This window comes from Oncorhynchus tshawytscha, linkage group LG04 (genome assembly GCF_018296145.1).
Source record: "Oncorhynchus tshawytscha isolate Ot180627B linkage group LG04, Otsh_v2.0, whole genome shotgun sequence".
Taxonomy (NCBI): domain Eukaryota; kingdom Metazoa; phylum Chordata; class Actinopteri; order Salmoniformes; family Salmonidae; genus Oncorhynchus; species Oncorhynchus tshawytscha.
This window is the reverse complement of record NC_056432.1, coordinates 16,087,851-16,108,644: the sequence shown is the minus strand read 5'-3', so window position 1 is coordinate 16,108,644 and position 20,794 is coordinate 16,087,851. Positions and strand designations below refer to the sequence as shown.

Here is a 20,794-nt window from a genome sequence, read left to right as displayed (position 1 = left end):
TTGCGCCAACAGTTGTTGCCTTCTCACCAAGCTGTTTGCCTATTGTCCTGTAGCCCATCCCAGCCTTGTGCAGGTCTACAATTTTATCCCTGATGTCCTTACGCAGCTCTCTGATCTTGGCCATTGTGGAGAGTATGGAGTCTGTTTGATTGAGTGTGTGGACAGGTGTCTTTTATACAGGTAACGAGTTCAAACAGGTTCAGTTAATACAGGTAATGACTGGAGAACAGGAGGGATTCTTAAAGAAAAACTAACAGGTCTGTGAGAGCCGGAATTCTTACTGGTTGGTAGGTGATCAAATACTTATGTCATGCAATAAAATGCAAATTAATTACTTTAAAATCATACAATGGGATTTTCTGGATTTTTGTTTTAGATTCCGTCTCTCACAGTTGAAGTATACCTAGGATAAAAATGACAGACCTCTACATGCTTTGTAAGTAGGAAAACCTGAAAAATCTGCAGTGTATCAAATACTTGTTCTCCCCACTGTATTTTTAAACAGACACTGATAGCTTTGAGCATGGTGAAGTTATTAATTACACTTTGGATACACCCAGTCACTACAAAGATACAGGCATCCTGCATCCTGTATATTATTGTGACCCTGGTGGCACAAAATCAAAAGTCCGACTGCATGGAGATGCTTGGGAATATGGTCAATACGGGTGACCATATTGTGGGTGTTTCAGGGAAAAGGTGTACATTTTACCTCCATCATCTAGGATGTGACAATGGTTCATAAAATCTCTCAATTTCTCAATTTTTTTGCGTGGTCTTGCAGGCCTTCTCATACAGCTGCAACAGTAAGTGCATTTGTAAATCAGGACCTTTCTTGAGTTGGGCTCTGGGATGGTGCAACTGTTGAGAATGTGAGTTTATGGTTGTGTGAGGGGAAAGGGTTAAGTGTGTGTGGGTGTATGTGTGTATCCCACAACTGTTGCGAAGGAGTAAAAGATGTTAGGGACAATAGAGGATGATCCACAGCTATATATAATAGAAATCGAGGTGAGGGCGATGGAAATGCATTTGGCAGTTGATCTTCAATTCGGTAAATGGCACTGTGTGCTCTTTTCGAAGGATGGATCGCAGTCTGTTCAGGGCTATGGGATGCGAGGGGTCGGAGGTGGTCTGCCGGGCATTGGGATGACAACCCAACTCGGGATGAGGAGGGCTTTTAGCGGGTGGAATGGTGGGGACCAATTGGAGGTTTACTTAGTAGCAATGCAAATATCATGGTACAGTTATATAGACACTCAATCATCATGTTACTTTTTAATGGTACGTTTACAAACATAGATTTTGATAAATAGAATTGAAAGTTGTCTCATTATAGTAAGTGGTGAAATAAGTATAGCCAGTTACAATTGTAATGGCCTAGCAGATAATAAGAAAAGACGATTAGTATTTACCTGGCTAAAAGAGAAGGAATATAATATATATTGTTTACAGGAAACCCATTCAACAATTTTAGATGAAGTTATGTGGTTATGTTATGTGGTTTTAATTAACAAATGTACAATGTACAAATGTTTTAATCCAAATGTACAAATTGTCCAAACAGATTATCAAGGTAGATGGATTATTTTAAATATGTTATTGGACAAGAAAAAGATATGGCTTATTAACCTATACGGTCCGAATAATGATGATCCAAGCTTCTTTGAAAATATTTACAAGAATTGATCAACTCTACAAGCAACCCTGACTCTTTTATTATGGTGGGAGATTTTAATACGGTCTTAAATACCTTTATGGACCGGAAAGGAAATCACACTATAAACTATCACCCTCAGGCACTTAAGGAAATCATGAATGTCATGGATATATTGGAATTAGTGGATATATATATATATAGTGGATATATATATAATTAGTGGATATATATATATATTAGTGGATATATATATCTACTCCAGCCACTTTAATCATGGGAATTGATGGGAAATGATGTAAATATATCACTAGCCACTTTAAACAATGCTACCTTATATAATGTTACTTACCCTACATTGTTCATCTCATATGCATACGTTGATACTGTACTCTATATCATCGACTGCATCCTTATGTAATACATGTATCACTAGCCACTTTAACTATGCCACTTGGTTTACATACTTATCTCATATGTATATACTGTACTCGATATCATCTACTGTATCTTGCCTATGCTGCTCTGTACCATCACTCATTCATATATCCTTATGTACATATTCTTTATCCCCTTACACTGTGTATAAGACAGTAGTTTTTTTTGGAATTGTTAGTTAGATTACTTGCTCGTTATTACTGCATTGTCGGAACTAGAAGCACAAGCATTTCGCTACACTCGCATTAACATCTGCTAACCATGTGTATGTGACAAATAAAATTTGATTTGATTTGATTTGATTTGATTTGATATGGAGACTTAAATACCTTGACCTAGTGAGATATACATGGCGGAGGCTTAATCAAGCTAGTCGTCTTGACTACTTTCTTATGCCATTCTCTCTGGCACCAAAAGTTGAAAAAGTGTTGATAGGGGACAGAATGCGGTCAGATCATCACATAATTTGCATATATATTACTGTTACAGAATTTCCACGTGGGCGAGGATATTGGAAATTTAATCAAAGCCTACTAGATGATAAATTGTTTAGATCTAGGTCCTATCTCGCCGGCTGGCCGACTACTCCTGTATGGTCAGCCAACTATCTGGCCATCCGGCCAACTGGTACTATCTCGCCAGCTGTCTAACTGGTCCAATCTGGCCGGCCAACTATCTGGAGAGAGAGAGATGGGATAATTAGGATAAGACAGGAGAAATGCAGCCCTAGCCCCCGGTACATATATAGCATAGACACTGGGGACTGCGACGGGGGGGTCGGGGGACGATATGCCTGGACAGGGCCAACCAGGCCCCACCCACTTTGTCAAAGCACAGCCCCCACACCAGAGGGATATCAACAGACACCAACTTACTACCCTGAGACAACGAAGATCTTCCCCACCACACAATCCTGAGGGGGCGCAAGACCGGACAGGAAGATAACTTGTCAACCCACTCAAGTCAAGTATAGCAAAAAAAGGCCTGGCAATACATGATGAGGGGGCAAGCCATTGACATTAATGGGGGGGAAACAAGAACCTCTCCCTCAACTCAGCCCCGGTAATAGGGTCAGAGGCAGAGAATACCAGTGGAGAGAGGGGAGCTGGCTAGGCAGAGACACCTTCACACCCCTGGAACAGACTACTGAAGAGATGAGTCTTCAGTAAAGACTTAACTACTGAAAACACTCCCAAGATTTGAATTTACTTCAACTACCACCAAGCTACTGCAAAATTGTGTTAACTGACTTGCCTAGTTAAATAAAGGTTCAATTAAAAAATATATATATATTGAAAACACAATATTCAGTTGTATCTCTGTTGAACCTCCAGTAGCCTCAGCTGCTATAGCAACATGGTACATACTTTCATCTATGGCCCCATAAAGCTAACAGAGTCTCCGATGCTTGTCAGCAGCCTCTATAGTTTCAGGAAACGTGATAGCATAATACCTTGTGGGAGAAAGAGATTGTCGGGTAAGAGGGTGGTGATGTTGGGGGGTTGTGAAGAGCGATCTGAACCCAGGTTGGGCTGGGTGTAAGGGGGATCAAATAAGGCGTTACCCAGCTCCATCACCTCATCATCACCCTATGAGAGAATAATAAGTGGCTGTAACACATATACTCTCCCAGGCCTAGTGTCCAGAGCACAAAACCTGGCTGTCTTATAGGCTTCTAAGGATAAAATGTAAGACAATACATGTGAGAAGGTGAGGGGAACAATGCGTGGAAAGCTCAGTGTGATATGACGGGGACTCATGTCAGGGGGCATTGTTGTGGCCCTTTGTTGCTGTCGAGTACATTGGGAACTTAGAACTCAGAGCCGTCTTTTGATCTGCAAGCCTGGAGTTTGTATGTAGTGAAATGTATGCATAATGTATAGAAAACTACCATGTTTTTGACAGTAGCTTTATGTGTTTGTTGTGCTGTTCTTGAAAAGTATATTTGGTTGAACTAGTTAGCTCGGTTTGAAACACAATGTAAACTGTATTGTAACAGTCGGATGAAACAACATAAACTGTATTGTAACAGTCATTTTGAAACATAATATAAACTGTAATGTAACAGTTGGATGAAACATAATATAAACTGTACTGTAATAGTCATTTTGAAACATAATATAAACTGTAATGTAACAGTCCGTTTGAAACATAATATAAACTGTAATGTAACAGTTGGATGAAACATAATATAAACTGTACTGTAATAGTCATTTTGAAACACAGTATCAACTGTATTGTAACAGTTACTTTGAAACATAATATAAACTGTATTTTAACAGTAGGTTTGAAACACAATATAAACTGTATTGTAACGTAGCAGTCGGTTTGAAACACAATATAAACTGTATTGTAACAGTCGGTTTGAAACATAATATGAACTGTATTGTATCAGTCGGTTTGAAACATAATATGAACTGTTTTGTAACAGTCGGTTTGAAACATAATAAATACTGTATTGTAACAGTCATTTTGAAACATAATATAAACTGTATTGTAACAGTCATTTTGAAACATAATATAAACTGTATTGTGACAGTCATTTTGAAACATAATATAAACTGTATTGTGACAGTCGGTTTGAAACACATATAAACTGAATTGTTTGACTGGTGGCATAGCAGTTCAGACGTCTTTTGTCCTCGTCTTGTCGTGTCCTGTATATATATATATTTACAACTTTTTTCACATACATTTTATTTTTATTTTCCATCAAATCATCTTCAAAACACTCTCCTGCAACCCGCCTCACCAATTTATATTTATAAAAAAGTATTATTTACCTCAAATCTGTAATCCTCCAAGAAGCTAGCCAGAAACTCCAAGAAGCTAGCCTGAAACTAGCCAGAAGCTAATCCAGAAGCTAATCAGAAGCTAGTTCAGAAGCTAGTTAGCTTCTTTACTGGCAAATCGTTAGTATTCAGCTAACCACGGTTTGTGGTCATCAGCTATCCTTTAGCTCGAAAATCTATCGCCAGTTCTGTACGGCGCAGCGCGGCTCGGAACGGAACATACCGGACCAATTTTTCTCTCCATGTCCCTGGATTTCGACTGCTCTCTGGACATTCATACCCGGATCTCACAGCTAGCTAGCTGCTATCCGTGTGACTATCGGCCTTCATCGATTCCGGAGCAAACATCTATTATTCCGGAGCTAGCCAGCTCCGTCAATCACTCCTGAGTTCCATCAATCACTCCTGGGCTGCAGTCACCTATCCGGACCCGTTTTACTGCCTACGCGGAGCCCCACCGGGCCTTCACAACTGGACTGCCGACGTTATCTACCCGAAGGAGATCCGGCTGGCTCCTCCGTCGCGACGTTACCTGAACGCCCATCTGCGGCCTGCTAACCGTTAGCTGTCTTACCGGCTGCTATCTGAATAGACAATCGGACAATTTATTTATTTTTATTATGATCATGTTTTCTTCTTGGGCCTCTATAACTATATCTATTGTTTTTATTTTTGTTGTTGTTGTGTGATTTGGATTAATCCCCTCTACCACACGGAACCCCACTAATCTACTGACGGAACGCAAGAGGTGGCTAACAACAGACCTCCATCCTATGCTAGCTTGCTACCGATGGCCTGGCTAGCTGTCTAAATCGCCGTGACCCCCAACCAACCACTCCACTCACTGGACCCTTTTGATCACTCGACTAAGCATGCCTCTCCTTAATGTCAATATGTCTTGTCCATTGCTGTTCTGGTTAGTGTTTATTGGCTTATTTCACTGTAGAGCCTCTAGTCCTGCTCACTATACCTTATCCAACCTATTAGTTCCACCACCCACACATGCAATGACATCTCCTGGTTTCAATTATGTTTCTAGAGACAATATCTCTCTCTTCATCACTCAATACCTAGGTTTACCTCCACTGTATTCACATACTACCATACCTTTGTCTGTACATTATACCTTGATGCTATTTTACCGCCCCCAGAAACCTCCTTTTACTCTATGTTCCAGACGTTCTAGACGACCAATTCTCATAGCTCTTAGCCGTACCCTTATTCTACTCCTCCTATGTTCCTCTGGTGATGTAGAGGTGAATCCAGGCCCTGCAGTGCCTAGCTCCACTCCTATTCCCCAGGCGCTCTCTTTTGATGACTTCTGTAACTGTAATAGCCTTGGTTTCATGCATGTTAACATTAGAAGCCTCCTCCCTAAGTTTGTTCTATTCACTGCTTTAGCACACTCTGCCAACCCGGATGTTCTAGCTGTGTCTGAATCCTGGCTTAGGAAGACCACCAAAAATTCAGAAATTTTAATTCCAAACAACAACATTTTCAGACAAGATAGAACTGCCAAAGGGGGCGGTGTTGCAATCTACTGCAAAGATAGCCTGCAGAGTTCTGTCCTACTATCCAGGTCTGTACCCAAACAATTTGAACTTCTACTTTTAAAAATCCACCTCTCTAAAAACAAGTCTCTCACCGTTGCCGCCTGCTATAGACCACCCTCTGCCCCCAGCTGTGCTCTGGACACCATATGTGAACTGATTGCCCCCATCTATCTTCAGAGTTCGTGCTGCTAGGCGACCTAAACTGGAACATGCTTAACACCCCAGCCATCCTACAATCTAAACTTGATGCCCTCAATCTCACACAAATTATCAATGAACCTACCAGGTACCTCCACAAAGCTTTAAACACGGGCACCCTCATAGATATCATCCTAACCAACTTCCCCTCTAAATACACCTCTGCTGTCTTCAACCAAGATCTCAGCGATCACTGCCTCATTGCCTGCATCTGTAATGGGTCAGCGGTCAAACGACCTCCACTCATCACTGTAAAACGCTCCCTGAAACACTTCTGCGAGCAGGCCTTTCTAATCGACCTGGCGGGGTATCCTGGAAGGATATTGATCTCATCCCGTCAGTAGAGGATGCCTGGATATTTTTTTTAAATGCCTTCCTAACCATCTTAAATAAACATTCCCCATTCAAGAAATTTAGAACCAGGAACAGATATAGCCCTTGGTTCTCCCCAGACCTGACTGCCCTTAACCAACACAAAAACATCCTATGGCGTTCTGCATTAGCATCGAACAGCCCCCGTGATATGCAGCTGTTCAGGGAAGCTAGAAACCATTATACACAGGCAGTTAGAAAAGCCAAGGCTAGCTTTTTCAAGCAGAAATTTGCTTCCTGCAACACAAACTCAAAAAAGTTCTGGGACACTGTAAAGTCCATGGTGAATAAGAACACCTCCTCCCAGCTGTCCACTGCACTGAAGATAGGAAACACTGTCACCACTGATAAATCCACCATAATTGAGAATTTCAATAAGCATTTTTCTACGGCTGGCCATGCTTTCCACCTGGCTACTCCTACCCCGGTCAACATCACTGCACCCCCAACAGCAACTCGACCAAGCCTTCCCCATTTCTCCTTCTCCCAAATCCATTCAGCTGATGTTCTGAAAGAGCTGCAAAATCTGGACCCCTACAAATCAGCCGGGCTAGACAATCTGGACCCTTTCTTTCTAAAATTATCTGCCGAAATTGTTGCCACCCCTATTACTAGCCTGTTCAACCTCTCTTTCGTGTCGTCTGAGATTCCCAAAGATTGGAAAGCAGCTGCGGTCATCCCCCTCTTCAAAGGGGGGACACTCTTGACCCAAACTGCTACAGACCTATATCTATCCTACCGTGCCTTTCTAAGGTCTTCGAAAGCCAAGTCAACAAACAGATTACCGACCATTTCGAATCTCACCATACCTTCTCTGCTATGCAATCTGGTTTCAGAGCTGGTCATGGGTGCACCTCAGCCACGCTCAAGGTCCTAAATGATATCGTAACCGCCATCGATAAGAAACATTACTGTGCAGCCGTATTCATTGATCTGGCCAAGGCTTTCGACTCTGTCAATCACCACATCCTCATCGGCAGACTCGACAGCCTTGGTTTCTCAAATGATTGCCTCGCCTGGTACACCAACTACTTCTCTGATAGAGTTCAGTGTGTCAAATCGGAGGGTCTGCTGTCCGGACCTCTGGCAGTCTCTATGGGGGTGCCACAGGGTTCAATTCTTGGACCGACTCTCTTCTCTGTATACATCAATGAGGTCGCTCTTGCTGCTGGTGCGTCTCTGATCCACCTCTACGCAGACGACACCATTCTGTACACTTCCGGCCCTTCTTTGGACACTGTGTTAACAACCCTCCAGGCAAGCTTCAATGCCATACAACTCTCCTTCCGTGGCCTCCAATTGCTCTTAAATACAAGTAAAACTAAATGCATGCTCTTCAACCGATCGCTACCTGCACCTACCCGCCTGTCCAACATCACTACTCTGGACGGCTCTGACTTAGAATACGTGGACAACTACAAATACTTAGGTGTCTGGTTAGACTGTAAACTCTCCTTCCAGACCCATATCAAACATCTCCAATCCAAAGTTAAATCTAGAATTGGCTTCCTATTTCGCAACAAAGTATCCTTCACTCATGCTGCCAAACATACCCTTGTAAAACTGACCATCCTACCAATCCTCGACTTTGGCGATGTCATTTACAAAATAGCCTCCAATACCCTACTCAACAAATTGGATGCAGTCTATTACAGTGCAATCCATTTTGTCACCAAAGCCCCATATACTACCCACCATTGCGACCTGTACTCTCTCGTTGGCTGGCCCTCGCTTCATACTCGTCGCCAAACCCACTGGCTCCATGTCATCTACAAGACCCTGCTAGGTAAAGTCCCCCCTTATCTCAGCTCGCTGGTCACCATAGCATCTCCCACCTGTAGCACACGCTCCAGCAGGTATATCTCTCTAGTCACCCCCAAAACCAATTCTTTCTTTGGCCGCCTCTCCTTCCAGTTCTCTGCTGCCAATGACTGGAACGAACTACAAAAATCTCTGAAACTGGAAACACTTATCTCCCTCACTAGCTTTAAGCACCAACTGTCAGAGCGGCTCACAGATTACTGCACCTGTACATAGCCCACCTATAATTTAGCCCAAACAACTACCTCTTTCCCAACTGTATTGAATTTTTATTTATTTATTTATTTTGCTCCTTTGCACCCCATTATTTGTATTTCTACTTTGCACATTCTTCCATTACAAAACTACCATTCCAGTGTTTTACTTGCTATATTGTATTTACTTTGCCACCATGGCCTTTTTTGCCTTTACCTCCCTTCTCACCTCATTTGCTCACATTGTATATAGACTTGTTTATACTGTATTATTGACTGTATGTTTGTTTTACTCCATGTGTAACTCTGTGTCGTTGTATCTGTCGAACTGCTTTGCTTTATCTTGGCCAGGTCGCAATTGTAAATGAGAACTTGTTCTCAACTTGCCTACCTGGTTAAATAAAGGTAAAATAAAAAATAAAATAAAAATCTTACTACATTTGCACACACTGTATATTGATTTTTCTATTGACTGTATGTTTGTTTATCCCATGTGTAACTCTATTGTTTGTGTCTCACTGCTTTGCTCCATCTTGGCCTGCTCACATTTGTAAATGAGAACTTGTTCTCAACTTGCCTACCTGGTTAAATAAAGGTAAAATTAAAATAAATAAAAAAACATAATATATACTGTATTGTAACAGTCATTTTGAAACATAACATAAACTGTATTGTAACAGTTATTTTGAAACACAATATCATATCAACTGTATTGTAACAGTCAGATGAAACACAATATAAACTATATTGTAACAGTCAGTTTGAAATACAATATAAACTGTATTGTAACAGTCGGTTTGAAATACAATATAAACTGTATTGTAACAGTCATTTTGAAACACAATATAAACTGTATTGTAGCAGTCGGTTTGAAACACAATATAAACTGTATTGTAACAGTCAGATGGAACATAATATAAACTGTATTGTAACAGTCATTTTGAAACACAATATAAACTGTATTGTAGCAGTCGGTTTGAAACACAATATAAACTGTATTGTAACAGTCATTTTGAAACATATTATGAACTGTATTGTAATGTAACAGTCGGTTTGATACATAATACAAACTGTATTGTATCAGTCGGTATGAAACACAATATAAACTGTATTATAACAGTCGTTTTGAAACACAATATAAACTGTATTGTAATAGTCGGTTTGAAACATAATATCAAGATCGACAAGTACCAAGTCAAGTCTCAAGTCCTAAACTTTGAGTTTTGAGTCCTAAACAAGTCATGTGCTCTTATCCAAATGTAATTCCATTTCATATTTTTAACAAGAGTAATAGTTTGTATATTACATTAAAGCGAATCATGAATGCTTTTAATAATATCTACATATTTATTACTTTCCAAATAAACTTGATATTTCCATGGAAATACATGGGTAGGCATGAGAAAGACCCCCCCCCCAATAGTGATCGACTATCGAGGATCGCTATGGGGCGCAATCGGGCGATCTAGGCTTGTACACAATTGCCCGACCTTAACACACACACACACACACGCACACACACACACACACACACGCACGCGCGCACACACACACACACACAGACACTGTCTCTCTCTCTCTCTCTCTCTCTCTCTCTCTCTCTCTCTCTCTCTCTCTCTCTGTGTGTGTGTGGTGTGTGTGGTTACAGTAGGCTAATGTATGTCAAAGGTTTTAGGAGCAGCAGTAACATCAGGCAGGATTTAGGCTTCCAACTGCTTGGCCAGTTGTAGCTCAATCTTGGGTGCAATGATCACGTTCCCGCACTGACTGACTGTGTGGAGGCTCATTGATTTAACATTACGTTAGTCTACATGCTACTAGCAAAGTTATACATTTTATAGCTGTCTGCTATATTAGCCATGACATACCGTTCTTTGTGCAGCTTCAAATGTCGAACAAAGTTGTAAATTGTTGCGCCTCCGTCTGTAATTTTCTTTCCGTATGTTTTGCAAGTTGCAATCCGTTTTTGTTGATACGGCATCGTCTTTATATCCGAAAATAATACATTTGGGTATCATTTTTCCAAGGGCTCCATCTGAATTCATACATCGACGTTCCTCTGCACTGCCACTCACAACTTTTTCTCAGCTGGCACAATTTGATTGGCTGCTGTCTGATTCAAACTCTAATCTGTTATTAAATGAAGAGTTGATGCGCTGCACACTTTGAAAAAAAACATAATTTTTAATATTTGGGCTATCAAGTCAGGTCGAGTCAAAAGGCTCAAGTCCAAGTTAAGTCACGAGTCATTGGTGTTAAAGTCAAAGTTGAGTTGCAAGTCATCATATTTGTGACTTGAGTCTGACTCGAGTCCAAGTCATGTGACTCGAGTCCACACCGCTGTAAACTGTATTGTAACAGTCGGTTTGAAACACAATATAAACTGTTTTGTAAAAGTCTGTTTGAAACACAATATAAACTGTATTGTATAATACACACAAGCTGACTGAAAGGAAATTCATAGCCTTGGGTGTGACAACGGCAAGGTAGCCTAGTGGTTAGAGCGTTGGACTAGTAACCGGAAGGTTGTGAGTTCAAACTCCTGAGCTGACAAGGTACAAATCTGTCGTTCTGCCCATGAACAGGCAGTTAACCCACTGTTCCTAGGCTGTCATTGTAAATAAGAATGTGTTCTTAACTGACTTGCCTGGTTAAATAAAGGTGAAATTTAAAAAAAACAACAATGCCCCTCCAAGTTCACCCAAGACACAATAGTTGAACATGTACAGCATCATCATTTGGACAGAGATGATATTGTTTAACTAATAGTCTCTGCTTGTCTCTTCCAGATGGAGCATCTATCTGCGTGACCCTTTACTGTTGTCTCTAGTGGGGCTCGAGACATGGGCTTCGAACACCACCTGAACATCAACATGCACAACCATCAAGATACAGTACGCTGAGAAGACAGATACAGAACTCTACTATTTATAATCAGCATGCATATATCTGTTCTAGATACACAGAAACCACCAAATACACACTAACATCCTTTGAATCAAGTCAGTTTTTTGTATCATTGTGATTTAAATCTGTAAGTTGTAAAACTGTTTACCATGTCTACTCACTGGGATGTAGAAGTACAACATTATTTATTCTGAATTGTAAAAGTCTGTATTGGTGTATTGGATTTTGAATTAACCTGTCCTTAGAATACAGCATAACATCTGAAGGGAACCCGCAGGACACATTGTCTTTATCTGACATTGACTGAATTTATAGAAAAAGTAAACATCAAAGGGAATATTTTTGTACTTTCTCAAATCATTGTATTTTCTCAATGAACAGAATAAAATATATTCAAGAATATTTTGTTTCTGAGTTTTTTACAGTATGTCTACAGTACTGTATATACCTTTGACATGACTAGATCCTCTGTGGGATCAATGTGAATTGGGTGCTGATCAAAATAAAACAACATGGCTGACATGGCTGTAGCAGTTCCTGATTGACCCTGACATTGCTGAGAATCAAACATACAGTTTGCATACAGTACAAATAAACTACATACATGTTACATTTACCTTGTCAATGTGTTACCATATTATGTCAAATTAGATACAACTGTAAAATCTAAAATGGAAAAGATACTAGCTATGCTCACTACCTGAAGCACCTTGACAACCAGGGCAAGCTTTGTAGCCTTCTACACATTTTGCGTTTGTGTTTGCTAGCAGAATGCATCTTCTACTTTTTCCCTTCTCTGTCACAATGTTTGCCTTAATTTTGTTGTTTTGTTCTACGTGAAGAAGGTTCAAAGTTTTCATTCCCACTTCCTCTGTTACCTGCCTGTCTCTTTCCTTCTCCTGACAAATAATATCTCTCCTCACCTGTCTCCCAACCCCCACTTCCTCTGTTACTGGCCTGTCTCACTTCTTCTCCTGACAAAATGTTTCTCTCCTCACTTTTCTCCCTTCCCTCTGTCTCACTCATCATATATCCTTCTCCTCCACTCTCTCTACTTTTTCTCTCTCCTTCTCAATCCCATTAAACCTTTCCCTCCCTCCCTCCCTCCCTCCCTCCCTCCCTCCCTCCCTCCCTCCCTCCCTCCCTCCCTCCCTCCCTCCCTCCCTCCCTCCCCTCCCTCCCTCCCTCCCTCTCTTTCTCCTCTGTCACCCTCTCCCCATGTTAATTTCCCTTACCAACCCTTCCTCTCTTTCTTTCTCTCTCTCTCCCTCCTTCCCCTCTTTTCACTCTTTCTCAGATGTCAGATCAGAGTCTAGTCTTCCATTCACCCTGTCATCACATTTTTCACACAGTACTATCCCTTAATTGGGCCTGTATCATCATATCGTGTAGAGTACCTGGACGCTGTAGAAGATGAAAGATGGCCTCTATCTTTTCCTTACACACACACACACACATTTATGCACACACAATAGTGTGTACTAACCACACTAACCCCGCTAAAGGGGACCTGGCATAAGCTATCGTCACACACATACACACATGCACGCACACACACAGAAATACGCATACACACCTGGAGTGGTCAGATGAACATAATAGGGGAGACATGGGATCTTTGTGTTATACCCTGAACACTGTAACACCTTCAGTTTTGACATAAAGTGCAGTTGGTGTGATTGTAAGAGCATGACAGGTGAGTGAGGAATCTGAGTTTTTCCAATATCATTTGTTTCATCTTTCACTGGTTCTGTGAAGAGACATAGGATGACCTGCAAGCTAGTGTCATACTCTGTTTTTAAACACTCTTCTCAGATCAGGATCTTAAAGATTGTGGAGGTTATGTTTGTTCAGATGCTTATTCTATATAGTCTGTTTCTTTGTGAGTGTACAGATATGACACATTAACAGTCTAAGATGCACTCTCTACCGAGTTCCAAACTGCCTCTGGAAGCAACGTCAGCACAAGAACTGTTAGTCGGGAGCTTCATGAAATGGGTTTCCATGGCCGAGCAGCCGCACACAAGCCTACGATCACCATACACAATGCCAAGCGTCGACTGGAGTGGTGTAAAGCTTGTCGCCATTGGACTCAGTGGTTACGGGTTCTCTGGAGTGATGAATCATGTTTCACCATCTGGCAGTCTGACGGACAAATATGGGTTTGGTGGATGCCAGGAGAACGCAACCTGCCCTGAATGCATAGTGCCAACTGTAAAGTTTGGTGGAGGAGGAATAATGGTCTGGGGCTGTTTTTCATGGTTGGGGCTAGGACCCTTAGTTCCAGGGAAGGTAAATCTTAATGCTGCAGCATACAATGACATTCTAGACACTTCTGTGCTTCCAACTTTGTGGAAACAGTTTGGTGAAGGCCCTTTCCTGTTTCAGCATAACAATGCCCCCGTGCACAAAACGAGGACCATAGAGAAATGGTTTGTTGAGATCAGTGTGGAAGAACATGACTGGCCTGCACAGAGCCCTAACCTCAACCCCATCGAACACCTTTGGGATGAATTGGAACGCTGACTGCGAGCCAGGCCTAATCGCCCAACATCAGTGCCCAACCTAAAGCTTTTGTGGCTGAATGGAAGCAAGTCCCTGCAGCAATGTTCCAACATCTAGCGGAAAGCCTTCCCAGAAGATTAGAGGCTGTTATAGCAGCCAAATGGGGGATCAACTCCATATTAATGGCAATGATTTCGGAATGAGATGTTCAACGAACAGGTGTCCACATAATTTTGGTCATTTAGTGTATATATACAGTACCAGTCAAAAGTTTTGACCCAGTTACTAATTCAAGGGGTTTTCTTTATTTGTACAAGTTTCTACATTGTAGAATAATTGTGAAGACATCAAAACTATACAATAACACTTATGGAATCATGTAGTAACCAAATGAGTGTTAAACAAATACAAATATATTTTATATTTTAGATTCTTCAAAGTAGCCACCCTTTGCCTTGATGACAGGTTTGCACACGCTTGTCATACTGTAGAACGGTAGAGAGGTAAAAAGACAGTATGGCGCATAGGGGAGAGTGGGGTAAGTTGAGCCATTTTTTACATTTAGCATTACTCCATCAGGGGAAGTATAGTATTCTTTCTGGCGAAGATATCATCTACATATAGTTCAGGATGTTATGTATCCCTGGAAATAATCAGAATGAATGTAACCATTACAGTTTTGAAAACATAACTTGTCCAAAAAAAGTGGTCTCTTGGCTTTACACAGGGTATAGGATAAGCTGAGCGGCGGGCCAAAGTTAATAAGCCGCCTACAAATTTCTGTAATGAATTAAATATTACCACTACCTTTTAAAACCAGGTCTATCTTTATTTCCCAAACACATTTCAACACAATCACAATCGCTTTTTGGTCTTTTAATCCCTTTAAGCATCTTTTAACACACGTTTAAAGTGTTTTTCTTCAGCCAATCATGGATTTCCTTTTCTTCCTTTATCACCAGGAGAAAAACACCTGAGTCAATCAGGAGAGACCCAGAAGGAGAGACCCAGAAGGAGAGACCCAGAAGGAGAGACCCAGAAGGAGAGACCCAGAAGGAGAGACCCAGAAGGAGAGACCCAGAAGGAGAGACCCAGAAGGAGAGACCCAGAAGGAGAGACCCAGAAGGAGAGACCCAGAAGGAGAGACCCAGAAGGAGAGATCCAGAACATATTCAGTAACATATCATCACAGACATTCTGTGAAATCCAGTATCCAGTATGAATCGTCACCATGTGTATTTGGGGCAATTCAGGTTATTTTAATTTAGTGATACCAATTTGTGCCTAAATCGCATGCTGCCTCTTTATCATGTAGATATATTATTAAATAGATTTTTTCCAACATTTCTTGATGATCTTTATTTATTATATTTTTTTAATGATCATTTATTTTGTGTACCTGTTTGACATTTTATTGCATTGATAGGAGCTAGTAACATAAGGATTTCACTGCACCCTGCTGTATGCAACCAATCAACTTTGATTTGGGCTGCAGGTAGCCTAGTGGTTAAGAGCATTGGGCCAATACCTGAAAGATTGCTGGTTTGAATCCCAGAGACGACTAGGTGAAACCCTAATTGCTTATGTAAGTCGCTCTGGGTAAGAGTGTCTGCTAAATGACTCAAATGTATTAAAAAAAAGATTTGATTTGAAGTGAAGTGATGCATATTTATCCTGATGGTCTATTTTGAGCAAATAAACCAAGACTGAGACCATGCCAACTGAATAGCTGAATGTTGTGCTGTTGGTCGCTCTGACCTGATAATTGTCACTAGGATGATGGTAACAAAACAGAGGCTATGTTTCTTGCTGCTTGGTGTCACGTCACCAGCCCCTGGGGCCCGCTTTGTTTTCCCATCATGCCCCTGTGGCCTGCTGGTTGGTTTAAACAAGAACTGTTCTTTTCTGCCTTTCAATTAAACCGCACCCCGCGGCACCCACCGACACTGTCTCGCTGCATAGAGCAAGAAAGAGGGCGAGAGCGAGAAAGAGATCCGTTTGTTGGTGGTGTGCTTTGCTCTCTTGGGTTTTCAGGTCCTTGTAAGCAAACATGATCTCACTGAGTTGTTCACTGACCAATAACATCAGCAGTGGGTTGCTTGTACCTGTGAGGTTACAGTTATCCAGATGGTCAGTTTTCAACTGTGGAAGAATGTTATTGTTGGAAGTAAAAGGTCAAATAACAGTATGACATACTTTGTAAAATTAGCTTGGTTTGAATCTTTGAAGCCTCTTATCATAATACACATGAAACATTTAAATTAATGAGGCCAATATCAACTTAGCAGATAGTAAAATGGAAAACATGTTCATCGTAACTGTATAATTGTCCAGCGGTTTATCTGTTGGCCATTCAAATTGAGAGAGAAATAAAAACATGCACTACCTCCTGTGTATTTACTATACTCTCTCTGCTTCTCTCTCTGCTCTCTCTCTCTGCCTCTCTCTGTCTTTCTCTCTCTGCCCATCTCTCTCTCTGCCTCTTTCTCTCTCTCTGCCTCTTTCTCTCTCTCTGCCTCTCTCTCTCTCTCTGCCTCTTCCTCTCTCTCTGCCCCTCTCTCTCTTTTCTTCTCTCACTGTCTCTGCCTCTCGCTCTCTTGCTCTGCCTCTCGCTCTGTCTCCCTCTCTCCTACCCCAGTATCCCATGGTGACTAGGCACAGGTCAGGCTCTTCCTTTCAGAGAGGAGGACATGGGGGTTGAGACCAGGCACAAAGGCAAAGCGTCTAGACGTCGTCCCACGATCCTGACCCCAGATTTAGACCCCGGGCCCCAAGGTCCCAAAAGACTATTGTCCTCTTATTTACAGATACTATTTCCTGCCTGACTGACACCACGACAAACACAGTTACTTCCTAACTTCAGGATGCTTTTCAACTTGGACTCCGGGCATGTGTCATAGGAGAAATAAGAATTATTACAAAGGACCTAGAATATTGGCAAATATATGAATTTTCAACATAATATTACTGTCATGCCAATTGCATTCAGTTATTTCCAAATTCACTAGAACAGTTAAAATTGTAGATTTAAACTGAAAAGCATTTGGTTGGTGTTCAAAAAGTTTAGAATTCTAATTGTGATATGAATTTTAAGATTTTGTTGGTGACTGTTGTTAAGGTTTGCTGTGGTACGGGTGGGTGCCTGCCTGGTGTGTCTAGAGGTGGGGGTGGGGATGTGTCTGGGATCAGAGTATGGTAGGGGTATTATAAGAGTATGTATACGTTGACAATGGATTGGTATTGGGTGCTAGCTTGTATGTGTGTCTGGCGTTAGGGTTGGGGGTGCAATGATTTAGGGACAGGAAATCATCTGCAGCATAATAGATTAGCATACAGCCTCAGACAGGCTTGGGATAGAGGCGTTGGACAGGCATTAATAGATGAGACAAGAGCAGGCCACTTCTTTTCAGTGTCCCACATGGGAACGTGGAGCCAATGCACCTCCTTCTAGTGTCTGTGCTATCCTACAGGCCCCTCTGCATGGCTGACTAGTATGAAAATCCCATCACTGTCTGGAGGTCTTGCATAGGAGGAAATAGCATGTGCAGAGGCCTTAATCATTTTTAAATATTAAAACTAGACAATAATAAGTTGATATCTGATTCAGACCCCTTGACTTTTTCCACATTTTGTTACGTTACAGCCTTATTCTGAAATGGATTATATTTAATCTACTCTAAAATTGATTAAATTGCTGGATGGGGAGCATTGCTGCACTGCTATTTTCAGGTCTCTCCAGAGATGTTTGATCGGGTAGTCAGGGCTCTGGATGAGCCACTCAAGGATATTCAGAGACTTGTCCCGAAGCCACTCCTGCGTTGTCTTGGCTGTGTGCTTAGGGTCATTGTTCTGTTGGAAGATGAACCTTCGCCCTAGTCTGAGGCCCTGAGAGCTATAGAACAGGTTTTCATCAAGTGTCTCTATGTAGTTTAATCCATGAATCTATTGCCTCGATCCTAACTAGTCTCCCTGCCAATGAAAAACATCCCCACTTCATAATGCTGCCACCACCATGCTTCACTGTAGGGATGGTGCTAGGGTTCCTCCAGACGTGACGCTAGGCATTCAGGCCAAAGAGTTCAATCTTGGTTTCATCAGACCAGAGAATCTTGTCTTTAGAGTTTGCCTTTTGGCAAACTCCAAGCGAGCTGTAATGTGCCTTTTACTGAGGAGTGGCTTACGTCTGGCCACTCTACCATAAAGGCCTGATAGGTGGAGCGCTGCAGAGATGGTTGTCCTTCTGGAAGGTTCTCCCTTCTCCACAGAGGAACTCTAGAACCCTGTCAGAGTGACCATTGGGTTCTTGTTCACATCCGTGACCAAGGCCCTTCTCCCCCGGTTGCTCAGTTTGGCCAGGTAGCCAGCACTAGGAAGAGTCTTGGTGGCTTAAACTTCTTCCATTTAAGAATTATGGAGGCCACTGTGTTCTTGGGGACCTTCAATGCTGCAGGAATGTTTGGGTACCCTTCCCCAAATCTGTGCCTCGACACAATCCTGTCTCAGAGCTCTACAGACAATTCCTTCCACCTCATGGCTTGGTTTTTGCTCTGACATGCAATTTCAACTGTGGGACCTTATATAGACAGGTGTGTGCCTTTCCAAATCATGTCCAATCAATTGAATTTACCACAGGTGGACTCCAATTCAGTTGTAGAAACATCTCAAGGATAATCAATGGAAACAGGATGCACCTGAGCTTAATGTCGAGTCTTATAGCAAAGGGTCTGAATACTTACGTAAATAAGGTATTTCTGTTTTCTTTGCAAACATTCTGAAAACCTATTTTCACTTCGTCGTTATTGTCACGGCTGTTGAAGGAAGTGGACCAAGGTGCAGGGTGGTCAGCGTACATTTTCTTTTATTATAAAAAATGACGCCAAAAAAACAATAAACACTACAAAAACACACCGTGAAGCTACAGGCTGTGTGCCATAAACAAAAGTCAACTTCCCACAAAGACAGGTGGGAAAAAGGGCTACCTAAGTATGGTTCTCAATCAAAGATAACGATAGACAGCTGTCCCTGATTGAGAACCCTACCCGGCCAAAACATAGAAATACAAATAATAGAGTACAGAATACCCACCCCAACTCACATCCTGACCAAACCAAAATAGAGACATAAACAGGTTCTCTAAGGTCAGGGCGTGACAGTACACCCCCCCCCAGACTGCGGTCCCTCGACGCGGGCCCCGGACTGGGCACCCTCGCTGCGGGCCCCGGACTGGGCACCCTCGCTGCGGGTCCCGGACTGGGCACCCTTGCTGAGGGCCCCGGACTGGGCACCCTCGCTGCTGGCCCCAGACTGGGCACCCTCGTTGCGGGCCCCGGACTGGACACCGTCTCTGAAGGCTCCGAACTGGAGACCATCGCTAGGCTCCGGACTGGAGACCGTCTCTCGAGAGGCTCCGGACTGAAGGACGTCGCTGGAGGCTATGGACTGAAGGACTTCGCTGGTGGCTCCGGACTAGAGGCCGTCGCTGGAGGCTTCGTGCCATGGATCCTCACTGGAGGCTTCGTACCATGGATCCTCACTGGAGGCTTCTTGCCATGGATCATCACTGGAGGCTTCGTGCCATGGATCATCACTGGAGGCTTCTTGCCATGGATCATCACTGGAGGCTTCGTGCCATGGATCATCACTGGAGGCTTCGTACCATGGATCATCACTGGAGGCTTCGTGCCATGGATCATCACTGGAGGCTTCTTGCCATGGATCATCACTGGAGTGGAGAGACACACAGGAGGCCTGGCTCTGGGAGCAGGCACAGGACTCAGCAGGCTGGGGAGACATACAAGAGGCTTAGTTCTAGGCGTAGGCACAGGACTCACCAGGCTGGGGAGACATACAGGAGGCTTAGTTCTTGGCAGAGGCACCGGATACACTGGGCCGTGGAGGTGCACTGGCGGTCTCTAGCGCAGAGCTGGCACAAACCGTTCTGGCTGGATGCTCGCTTCCACCCGGCAAATGCGGGACGCTGGCACAGAGCACACCAGCCTGTGAATGCTCACTGGAGACACCGTGCGCATTACCCCATAGCACGGTGCCTGAGTAATCACATGCTCGCCACGGTAAGCACGGGGACTTGGTTCAGGTCTGAATCCTGACACTGCCACACTCCCCGTGTGTCCCCTCCCAATTTTGGGGGGGGGCTGCCTCTCAGGCTTCCTTGCTAGCCATGTTCCCTCATAACGCTGCTGCTCTGCTTTAGCTGCTGCCTTCGCCTTCCTCTCTGCTTCTACCTGCTCCCAGGGCAGGCAATCCTTCCCGGCCAGGATCTCCTCCCACGTCCAGGATCCCTTGCCATTCAAAATGTCCTCCCACATCCATTCCTCCTTACCACGCTGCTTGGTCCATTTG

At 42.8% G+C, this 20,794-nt stretch overlaps 1 long non-coding RNA gene across 3 annotated transcripts in view; it reads left to right on the top strand.

Moving 5' to 3' along the window:
- The window catches only part of LOC112247318, a 78,676-nt gene extending 66,345 nt beyond the window's left edge, over nt 1–12,331 (top strand). For all 3 annotated transcript variants that reach the window (XR_002953050.2, XR_002953052.2, XR_002953051.2), the window contains exon 4: nt 11,812–12,331. This is a non-coding gene — a long non-coding RNA (uncharacterized LOC112247318). The remainder of the gene's footprint in view (nt 1–11,811) is intronic.
- The last annotated feature ends 8,463 nt before the right edge of the window (nt 12,332–20,794 follow it).